The sequence below is a fragment of the Littorina saxatilis genome, linkage group LG2, assembly GCF_037325665.1.
Source record: "Littorina saxatilis isolate snail1 linkage group LG2, US_GU_Lsax_2.0, whole genome shotgun sequence".
NCBI lineage: Eukaryota > Metazoa > Mollusca > Gastropoda > Littorinimorpha > Littorinidae > Littorina > Littorina saxatilis.
In genome coordinates, this window is record NC_090246.1 from 24,195,269 (window position 1) to 24,207,649 (window position 12,381).

The window sequence follows — 12,381 nt, forward strand, 5'->3', positions numbered from 1 at the left end:
GTCTCTGTCCCCAGCCCCCCCTCCCTCTCTCTCTCTTTCCCTTTCTCTCCCTCTATCTCTCTCTCTCTCTCTCTCTCTCTCTCTCTCTCTCTCTCTCTCTCTCTCTCTCTCTCTCTCTCTCTCTCGTGTTTCATGAAGAACAGAATTTAAAAGGAAAAGTACATGAAACCAATAGGAATAAATTTAATACGAGTTTTTAAGTCTACAAAATGTGGCAAGGAAAGGAAAAGTGACTTTAACAACTAACAGATCGACTGATTTACCGTGTTTGCACTGGTGAATTTTATACTAAAATGAGCGAATAAAAAATAAAGCAAAACGGATACAGAAAATAAACAAGTAAATAAATAGATGAATAAGAAAGGGTGCTCAAGGGCATTTGTAATACAAGTTAACCCAATGTTGTTGTATTTACCCCCGCAGATAGGGCACTTTTATATTACCAAAAGTGAATAATTATTACTAAAACATGTTTTGATCAAAAATCACAAATAGACATGTACATCCTTGCTAGTTGTCTATTTCTTCCGCAGGTAAATATTGCATTACCAATAATAACTTAGTTTAATTTAATATCTAAGTTGTGCAATTAATTCAGCGGCAGCACAGAAAAGTATCAAAAAAAGCAACAAAAACTTGATTTACCGCAGATGTTTACTTTGTCTGTTTGACTCTTTTGAATTTGAATTATAACTTTTAATTCTGAACTAAAAGATGACATGCTGATGATGTTAGATAAATCTTAATACTTGTATAACAATTCTGAAAATTCAATTCTTTTTTATTTTTACGTGTCAGAACTGAGTTATTATGAGGATTTTAAATAAGTGTAATAATAACTAATGTATATATAAGTACATACAAAAGTTCATATCTGTTGCATAATTATTATAAAAACGTAGTCTCAGTTAACCACAAAGTATGAAATTTGAAGTAAGTATAGGATACAGTTTCGCTTCACAATGTGAGGTGGTAATTTTGCAATTGTTGTAGAGTTTTGAGAAAAAAATGTACAGTTTTGTCGCGACTTTTTTCTTCAAAAGTGGCACAAAATACATATGCAAAAACAAAGAAAATGAAAATGTCTGCATTTTATAATTTTCATATTCATTTGTTTTTATTAAAAAAATCACTAAAAAATATTATTTTATGGGTAACGACTTTAAACAATTAGTCCTGTTATTGTATCAGGCGAGGAAATCAATGAATGCAGTTCTTTACAACGTCCTGTAAAAATGATTATTTTATCGGTCACAAGACTTAAAGCAAAAGTACTTTCATTGTATCAGGTGAGGAAACCTGTCTGGATATTGTAATCAACTTCATCTAAGTAAATTCTGTGCGAACGACAAGAAGAGACGAAGGTCCAATAAAGTTTATGTTGATAACATTGAGTAAAATGATCATTTGTTCCAGACCACAAGACTTAAAACAATATAGTCCTTTCATTGTATCAAGCGCGGAAACCCCAGCATTTTCCTGTGCTCATTTTGGGACTTCCTATACGGTTCACTACAGTCCATTAGAGACTAATATCATAACAACCTTTTAGTGCACCGGCCGCCGCTAAAAAGTCCGTTTGTTCACTGCAACGTTTCGCCTACCTTGAAGTGTGCAGAAGCGTAGGAAAGGAGACCAACAATAATATCCTTCACTGTGCGAGAGTGTCGCGCGCGCGTGTGTGCGCTGATGTGTGTGTGAGTGTGTGAAAGTGAATCAGTGTCGCTCTTAGTCAGTCTATCCACTGACAGCCTCAGTCTCTTCCTCCAGAGCCCTGTCGCCCGCCAGCCCACACGCACGCACACACTGACTGACCGACACACGCACGCACACGGACACACACCCGCCACACACTGTCGCCGAAAGACTGGAAGACTTCAGAGCGACCGACTTGAGCCGCCAGACTAAGAGGTTCAGGTCAGTATAGAAGTTATACTAGCGAGTTTAAAAGTTTTGGCCCTCGTGGTGGTAGTGGTGATACGGACGGAGAAAGTGCTGGCGCGCTGCCTTTGGCTTGGCTTGGGTCCCCAACTGACTGACTGAAGTCGGACCAAGCAGCCAACCATTTGGCCAGCCCTCCTATAGCGGTAGCAGGTAGACTTGTGCCAGTCACTCCACAGTCCGGCCGTCACTCAACTTTGCGGTGACGCCGGAGTTAGCCGCCCCGCCAGCGAGCTCAGTCGGGCCAAAGCCAGAGCCAAAGCTATCCCTTTACCTACCTACCCATTTGCGCACGAGCGAGGGGGCTTTTACGGGTACCTTTGGCACCACCACCGCCACCACCACCACCGCCTCCACCACCTGCTAGTCGGACGGCGCTACTGCCGCCACCGCCACCGACGGAACGCCGCCGATTCAGCTTCTTCTTCGTCTTCTGTGCTGTATAGCGGAGTTCTCTAAAAATGTTTGCGGCATCGGAAATAGCGAAATGTTGAGAAAGCCAGGTATTAGTCGCTGACGGAGTTTGTGCAGACGTCTCGAGTGGTCTCGGTGAGCTTACCTTACCTGTGTGCTGTATCTCGGTCAGCAAGTCTAGACCCACCACCATTCTTTATATCTCAGTCTTTATGACACATCAGTCTTTATAATATATCAATCTTTGTAATCTGTATACACCAGTCTCTATAAAGTCACTCAACTACTACTGGTATAGTCTCCGAGTCACCTGCTATGCTGGTGGTGGCCTTCATACCTCCCGTCAAGTTGAAAATCATAAACGCCGGTGGGGAGTCGCTAAGTCAGTTTCAAATCTTAATCTGTGTGACTGACACTGAAAGGGGAAACAGCCATACCGCACACAGTCTCCGGTTGGATATTAGAAACGTCTAAATCGAAAGGAGAGGCAGGAAGGACTGAGAGGGGGGGGGGGGGGAGTGTAAGGGGTGGGGGTGGGGGGTGGGGGTGGGGGTAGGGGTTGGGGTGAGTATTTGCATAATCTCTATTTTTCGTGTCATTCATGGATGATTGAAATACGAAAAATCATATTCTGTTCTTCTTGTCAGTAAGATTGTTCTTGATTCTTTTTTTTAGTGTATGATGTTCTTTGGCCAACATTTCTTCCAGCTAATCTAATCTATTATTTTGTTAATGGTTATTCCTTCTGATTTGTTAATTTGCTGTACCTAACCAATCCTTCGGGAATGTTAACAAAGTGGAATAAAAATGATAACAATGCGAAATTAGAATTAATTGACATAGCTGTATATTTGTCTGAGAGAAAAAGAAAACATCGTTCACCATACCTCACTCAAAAATGACTATAATCCTGCTGTTTTGGGTTCAGACGACGATCGACCGACAAACGGTTGCACTCAAATTCCAGAATTCACACACAACCAGATTCCAGAAATAACCGTGACATTCCAGAGATCACACTCACACGCCAAGGATGTCAGCCAGACTTGGAAACAAAAATGACAACTCGATTTTTTGCAAATACGACACTGAGCCCCAAATTGCAAGGTTCAACTACAGATGAAGGAATACTCTGTGGAGGACAAGAAGATGCGGCCGCGTTTCCGATGTCATCTTGCGTTCAGTTGTCACTACAGTTTTACACTGTGGCGAGACAAGCATGTTTCGCTCTCTTTATCTGCCTGTATGTTTGTGTGCCATCTGACTTTCAAGCTTGAGAGATGGGAAAGGAAAGGAGGGTGAGGGGGGGGGGGAGAGGTCGGCAGAGGAGAACGGGGAAGGGGGGGGGGGGGGCAGTAAAAGTAGGTGGGGGGAGACTGAAGGGTGGGGTTTCAGGTCGCAGGTACCACACAGGAGTATTTGCTGTTCAAAATAAAAATGAGAACACGACTGACTTTTTACTCTGTGCGTTGAACTCTCTCTCTCTCTCTCTCTCTCTCTCTCTCTCTCTCTCAAACGCTCTAGTTTTCAGTTTTCTCCTTGTTTATCTCTCTCTCTCTCTCTCTCTCTCTCTCTCTCTCTCTCTCTCTCTCTCTCTCTCTCTCTCTCGCGTCTACGCGCAGGATTCTCAGTGACCACCAATCCACCCCTGATAGCCCCAAATCTCGAATACTAGACATAAATGTTCTGTTTTACCTGTCTTTTTTTCGCTGATTAAATCCAAGGTAGACTCGAACAAGTGCAGAATGCATGGTAAAGAGGCAAGGGGCGGGGGCGCAGGTAAAACTCAGTGAAAATGAACGGTCATTTCAGCGCGCCGTCTGCCTCGATCTCCAGACATGCAGACGACACTTGTTCGGCGCTCGGCTCCACTCGACAATTCCCGCCGCCTCTCGGTACTGTCGGGTAAACCGTAGGTGTGGATCAGTAGTTAGGACCACCAGTCAGCTGACAATGGTGTTTAATGAATGGCAGGCAGGGATGGCAGATTTGTGTTTAAAGAAAAAAATGTTGTTTCTTGATTTACAAGGTTAAATATTTGCATGTATGTTATGAATCCCTATTGTATATTGTTTTATTCTTTATTTTGGTAGGTGTGTGTGTGTGTGTGTGTGTGTGTGTGTGTGTGTGTGTGTGTGTGTGTGTGTGTGTGTGTGTGAGGTGTTTGTTTGTGTGTGTGTGTGTGTATGTATGTGTGTGTGTGTGTGTGTGTGTATGTGTGTGTGTGTGTGTGTGTGTGTGTGTGTGTGTATGTGTGTGTGTGTTAATGTGTTACGGAACAATTGTAATGCGAATTGTTGTCGTTGCTTTTGTTGTTTATTTGCTCGTTTATTCGTTTGCTTGAATGATTGACAATTAATTTTTACATGCGAACTCGTGCAAACCACTGCGTACGTAACATGCATGTAGTGAAAAACAATACAGACACATTAATTCATCTAAAGTCTGTGGTTTTCCTCATGTGGTCATTCAAAAGTTGTTATGCTGATTCCTCGGTAGTTCCTTCCTTGCTTGTTCACCAGGAGACAAAAAAACACATTCTTGTCATTTCACTTCCCGCACTATCCTAAAAAATTGTAATATAAAGAGATATGAAACAGAGAGAGAGAAAGAAAGAACAAGAGAGAGAGAGAGGGGAGAGAGAGAGAGAGAGAGAGACAGACAGACAGACAGACAGACAGAGACAGAGAGACAGACAGACAAACAGACAGACAGACAGACATACAGACAGAGAGGAGGAGAGACACAGAGAGAGAGACACAGAGAGAGACACAGAGAGAAAGAGAGAGAGAGAGAGAGAGAGAGAGAGAGAGAGAGAGAGAGAGAAAGTGTGTGTGTGTGTGGGGGGGGAGATACAGAGAAAGAGACAGAGAGAGACAGAGAGAGAGACAGAGACAGAGAGAGATAGATACAGAGACAGAGAGATACAGAGCGAGAGAGAGAGACAGAGAGAGAGCGAGACAGACATACAGACAAACTGAATGATTGACTGACAGACGGACTTGGACAGACACCAGACAGATGGATAACAGGTCGTAGGGTCGAACACGGGTTCGGCTTGGTACAACTTTCCCAGAGTTAACTTTGTGCAGACTCTTCTCCATCCTGAACTCAGGTCAAAAATGAGTTACTTCCCTTCGGGTCTCATGTAAGAAATCAATTTTGTACATATTTAGATCTTTTCGTAATGTGTTATGGATATAAGCAGATTCGCGATCGTCGATAATGATTTTTCATGGTGTTGTGTAATTTTTAAATTACAAAGGAATTGATATGTAAGACAGTTTCAAGCGAGCTATCTTTCGCGGATGTATTTCCTGTGCAAACAACTCTAAAGTGTCACGTGATAATCAACTTTGGCTTCGGCGCGCGCCGGAGCAGACGATTTTTTCTGTAACCAGTTGAGAGTGATGCAACTATATATCACGGTCTCCCGACAGCAGTCTCAAAATTTCGACTTGTTTTGACCTTAGAACGATGTCTTTATCATAACTGTGAAGAACAGAACGGAGATCACTGTCGAAGTCGGCCAATCTGCAATCATTTTCGTCTCGCGAACACTGATCTCAAATTTAGATCAGTGCTCGCGAAAAACATATGGGAGATAACTCTGTATTCTTGTTTTGATAGATTCGCGCAATAATTCAGCATGCTGTCAGAGAGAAACTGGCGATAGCCGTGGACCGATGATTATCAAAATGACTCTTGTGAACGCATGCGCATGATAACAATCCCAAGCTCACAGCTGGGTAAAAAACACGATCCTATTCATGCATTATCATCTGTCTCGTCGTCGTCGTCGTCGTCGTCGTCGTCATCATCATCATCATCATCATCATCATCATCATCATCGTCATCGTCATCGTCACCATCATCGTTGTCGTCTTTATCATCGTCGTCGCCGTCGTCATTACTGTCATAAATTACAGAGAGTATATAATATTGGTGTTTTTTTCTTATTATTATTTAAGTTTTTTGTTTATTAAAAATTCCGTTTTGTTTTGCTTCATTATCATAATCTGTTGTTGTCTACGTTGTTGTTGTTGTTGTTGTTGCATTTTTTCTTATTGTTGCAAATTTGAACAGGTACAGATACACCTATAATTTAGAACTTAAGGGCCTAAGGAGGAGCGTTGATCAAAAATCAACAGGTCAGGATCACTACTATATGATTATACCTTATCGGTGTCCGAACCCTCCCCCCGTGTACACTACATTGGGTGTGCACGTTAAAGATCCCACGATTGACAAAAGGGTCTTTCCTGGCAAAATTGCTTAGGCACAGTTAATAATTGTCTACCTATACCCGTGTGACTTGGAATAATAGGCCGTGAAAGGTAAATATGCGCCGAAATGGCTGCAATCTACTGGCCGTATAAAATTTCATCTCACACGGCATCACTGCAGAGCGCCTAGAACTGTACCCACGGAATATGCGCGATATAAGCGTCATTGATTGATTGATTGATATCGTTGATTGTGACATGTTTATTTTACATAATACCAATCGATGATAGAATAATACAGTGGTTAAACCAAAAGTCTTTAAGGACTCGAACTGGAATTGGTCGGTGGGGGCGAGGACTGGTATCGGAGTACACCCAAACCCAAACTGGCAAAGTTGCGGAGTGGGGCGCGAGCCGGAGTGGAGCCTGTTCCGTGTGTCGTCCGCACCGTGTCTTCAGCCCGGGGCGCTGGCGCGTGGCGGCGCTAGCTGTGGCTCACTGGATCAACAAGCCAGTCACGGCGATACGGCAAAACACTAAGCTAGTCTCAATCGCCTGAGCCATGCCGTTTTCTGCCGTCATTTTAAAGGCACAGTTCTTCCCTTGAAAACAGTTCGGATCAACACTATTCCACGACTGGCCAGGCTTTTTGCGTGGGGTAAAAACATATCCCTCGACTTAAAAAAATACCAAAAATCAACATTCTGACTGTGTCCCGTCTGTGCAGAGTGAGAGTTTTTGTTAATTAATTAATTTCACGGTTTTCGAACAGTTTCCGTTAAGAAATTAATCCATAAAAAACGTCCCACTCTTGAAAGAAAGGACATAGGGTGTTGATTTTTGGTATGTGTCCAAGTGGACAGATGGTCTAATGGTACACGGAAAAGCCTCATGTCTGAGATGGTGAGTCGAATCATTTACACAGAGAGGGAAGCTGTACCAGTTGAGTGTGTGCCGTATAGACGTCGATCGCTGTTCTTGTTGTCATGCATGCAGCCGCCAGCGTCGTAGGTTTGGGCCACCAGCTCGCCAGCTAAGCTTCGATGTATAGAGAGTTTTTAATAATCATCGTAAATTTATTTATTGGTTGACTCGAAGTACTAGGTTTTTATAATCATCGTTAATTATACGTTGCCTCTCTTTTTACATTCAGTCAAGTTTTGACTAAATGTTTTAATCGAGACGAGGGTGTGGTGTATGTGTGTGTGTGTGTGTGTGTGTGTGTGTGTGTGTGTGTGTATGTGTGAGTGTGTGTGTGGGTGTGTAGAGCGTTTCAGACTAAACTACTGGACCGATCTTTATGACATTTGACATGAGAGTTCCTGGGAATGATATCCCCGGACGTTTTTTTTCTTTTTTTCAATAAATGTCTTTGATGACGTCATATACGGCTTTTTGTAAAAGTTGAGGCGGCACTGTCACACCCTCATTTTTCAATCAAATTGATTGAAATTTTGGCCAAGCAATCTTCGACGAAGGCCGGACTTCGGTATTGCATTTCAGTTTGGTGGCTTAAAAATTAATTAATGACTTTGGTGATTAAAAATCTGAAAATTGTAAAAAAAATTTTTTTTATAAAAGGATCCAAATTTACGTTCATCTTATTCTTTATCATGTTCTGATTCCAAAAACATATAAATATGTTATATTTGGATTAAAAACAAGCTCTGAAAATTAAAAATATAAAAATTATGATCAAAATTAAATTTCCGAAATCGTTTCAAAAGCTATTTCATCTTATTCCTTGTCGGTTCCTGATTCCAAAAACATAGATATGATATGTTTCGATTAAAAACACGCTCAGAAAGTTAAAACGAAGAGAGGTACAGTAAAGCGTGCTATGAAGCACAGCGCAACCCCTGCCGAAACAGGCTCGTCTTCCTCTTCTTCTTCGGCGTTCCAGGATTTTTGGCCTCAGGTCAGACTTCAAGTTTTGTAGCTTGAATGAAGCTAGTGGTCAGGATCAGGGAGTCTTTGGTGCCCCAGAGTTGCTCCTGCAGTGTGGCACCTTGGGGCCAGCGATCTGTTCTGGCTTCCTGGTGGAGCGGGCAGGTCTGCAGGATGTGCTCCGGGGTCTGTGGGCCTGTTTCGCACGGGCAGTTCGGTGTGTGCGACAGACCAAGGCGGTGCATGTGGGCACGCAGTCGACAGTGTCCAGTCCGTAGGCGGAAGAGGATGGTCTGCTGATGGCGCTGTAGGTTGGGCATCTGATCATCGGATGGCAGGCTGTGTTGGGCATTCCAGGTGGTTTGGTAGTGTCTTTTCACCAGGGTGCACTAGCGGCGGACTACGTTCAGTTTCATTCTGTGAGTTCCACAGCTTGACTAAAATTAATGTAGTAATTTCGCCTTACGCGACTTGTTTTACATTTTTGTGGTCCTGCCACGCATTCAATTTCGGTTGCTCTTTTCTTAAGTCATGGTTTCGATTTTGTACAAAGGCTGTCACTGGGATCGGCTTATTTCGACAGGTGCGGTTTATCTCCCGGAAACTTCCTTGACCATTAAAACTCCATTTTTGTATTGCATTGTGGGAGTTTGGAAGTAATTTATCAATGTAGCTACCGTTTACCTGTAGAATTTATATTTCAATCTTACATTAATCTTTGGTGACAATTTATAGATGAGAAAAACTAAAGTCATTACAGTAATTTCAGGCACAAAACTATTCGGTACAAGATAATTTGAGTAATTGTTAAGACTATTAAGGAAGAAAAAGAGGAAATAAGGAAATAAGAAAAGCAGGATGGATGCAAACAAAGAGGGGAGTTAGAAAGGAAGAAAAAACCAGGAGGAGTGAAGAGGGAACAGAAAATAAAAAGGCCAACAACAACAACGACGACGATGACAACAACGACGACAGCAACACCAACAGCAACACCACCACCACCACCACCCCACCACCACCACCACCAACAACAACAACAACAACTACAACAACAACATACAAATACAGGAACCAAAACCAAACGCAGACAAAGCAAGAACAGATAAATAAAACAAATCGTAATAAAACAAAGCAACTTAAACAGAACAAGGCAAAATCAGAAGTAAATAAACCAAAGAAAAAGAGTCGCGGAGAAGGTTTACAGACTTCCGTTTCTGGCCCTGTATATGTCATTCATGGCCAGCAAAGTTAACGCAGTCGCAATGACGTCAGACTGTCAATGACGTGTTTCCGTCAACCATCGGCGCTTGCCAGTCTCAAGGGGTTCGAAGCGCGTCTGATCGGAGCGATAAACGCTTCTTCTTCGAGTGCTGTCTGTATTTTTCCAAATCATTAGATAAGGGGAAACAACTGGAGCTGACGGCAGGATATCCGTTGGTATTGTATATTATCCGGGCGAGCAACCGTCGAGTGGTCAATGCTCCTGTGGTCATTGAACTTTGTCCACAAGTTTATACGATGCTGTTGTGTACTGTGGTCGGTCAGCTGTCCAGTATTGATCTTGTTTGTCGTGGAAGCTCGGTCTTTCAGATCCGTTCTCTCCCGGCCTCACAATCGTAGGGGAAGGGCTCCTAATATGGACCACCTCCTGTTCTGACAAACTAACGGCGCTAGAGCGCTCAAAACAATTTCATTGGCTGTATTCACCCTTTCTGGATAACTTGCACATGTAAAAACAGTTCTTCTCTATTCCACAAGTTACCATTGTCGCAGTTGAAATATGATTTAGTGGAACCACCCTTCTAACGCCTCCACCCTCCTCCCATCTCCCTCCACCCCCACCCCCCATTTAAGATGTTTCCCGTTTGAAGACCGTGTTTGTACAACTACATCCCTTGCAACCTCCCAAGGCCCAACATTATCCTTAGATTGATTTGCTCTCATTCAGGGTTTTGACAGTTTTCTGTTATTCTTTTTACATTTAGAGCGATTCAGACTAAACTACTGGACCGATCTTTATGAAATTTGACATGAGAGTTCCTGGGAATGATATCCCCGGTTGTTTTTTCATTTTTTCGATAAATACCTTTGATGACGTCATATCCGGCTTTTTGTAAAAGTTGAGGCGGCACTGTCACACCCTCATTTTTCAATCAAATTAATTGAAATTTTTGCCAAGCAATCTTCGACGAAGGCCGGACTTTGGTATTGCATTTCAGCTTGGTGGCTTAAAAACTAATGAATGAGTTTGGTCATTAAAAATCGGAAACTTGTAATTAAAATTGTGTTTTTATTAAACGATCCAAAAATAATTTCATCTTATTCTTCGTCATTTTCTGATTCCAAAAAACATATACATATGTTATATTTGGATTACAAACAAGCTCTGAAAATTAAAAATATGAAAATTATGATTAAAATTAATTTTCCGAAATCGGTTTAAAAACAATTTCATCTTATTCCTTGTCGGTCCCTGATTCCAAAAACATATAGATATGATATGTTTGGATTAAAAACAAACTCAGTAAGCTAATAAGAATAGACACACAGAAAAGCGTGTTATCCTGCTCAGCGCGACCACTACCGCACTATTCTGCATGGCTTGTCGATTTCACTTTGCCACGAGCGGTGGACTGACGAAACTACGAGTATGTGGTCTTGGTGAAAAAAGCAGTTTCATTCTGTGAGTTCGACAGCTTGACTAAATGATGCTATTTCGCCTTACGCGACTTAATTGTTATGATTTTATTCTGGTAAATTTTCTTCATGGGGTTTTTCAGGAGGAAGGAATTACAAAAGGAGGTAAGGGAGAGAGAAGGAAGGGTTCAAACGAACCAAAAAACGTGCATGTGTGTGTGCATGCGCGCGCGCGTATGTGTGTGTGTGTGTGTGTGTGTGTGCGTGCGTGTGTGTGTGTGTGTGTGTGTGTGTGTGTGCGTGCGTGCGTGCGTGTGTGTGTGAGTGTGTGTGTGTGTGTGTGTGTGTGATTCTCTCTCTCTCTCTCTCTCTCTCTCTCTCTCTCTCTCTCTCTCTCTCCCTCAAACGCTCTAGTTCTCTCCTTGTTTATCTGTCTCTCTATAGATATCTGACTCTCTGTCTCTCTCTCTCTGTCTCTGTCTCTGTCTGTCTGTCTCTCTCTCTGTCTCTCTCATATTATAACTGATGTGTAGAATAAGAGGTCTTTATTTGCACTCTTGTGTCCGTGGTGGTGTATAGTATTGGTCATAGAGTGTATGATAATATTGATTTGCTGACATTATTCAGTTTGATTATTATGAATTTCGAATTGTGACTATGCTCATGGCTGAGCTATCTTTTTTGTGAGAACAAAATACGTACACTTCCTCTGATTATCATATGGACTGTTAACAATGTAATCAAAAGGAGTTGATTACATTTGTAAGTGCATCAATATGATTATATGACGGTGTTGCTGCTATTTCTGAATTTAAGGATCAACGGATTCCTGACATTGTAATTCTCTTTGAATTTAGTAGCAATTTATTTAATTCTTCATCAATTGTCAGTGAACTGATGAGTTCGACTGAATTGATGTGTTGACTAAGAGGTGTTTATCTTCACCTTGTGTATGTGGTGGTATATAGATTTGGAAATAGAGTGTCTGACAATATTGAGTTGCTGACATTATTCAGTTTCATTATTACGAATTCGGAATTGTTAGTATAACATTTATAATTATTGTTATTATACACCTGTATTCTCTTTTTCAAATTGCAAGCAACTTTTCAACAGGCTTGCATAGTCTGTGTAAAAGTTGTCTTTATTCATCACTTGCTTTTCGTCATTATTTTTTTTTAAAAAGGAAAAGAAAAAAGCTTTGAAATTATAAACATTACCATGACTTCAACTAAAACATCTTGGCCGAATAAGGAAGGGCTTCGCATAGGACACC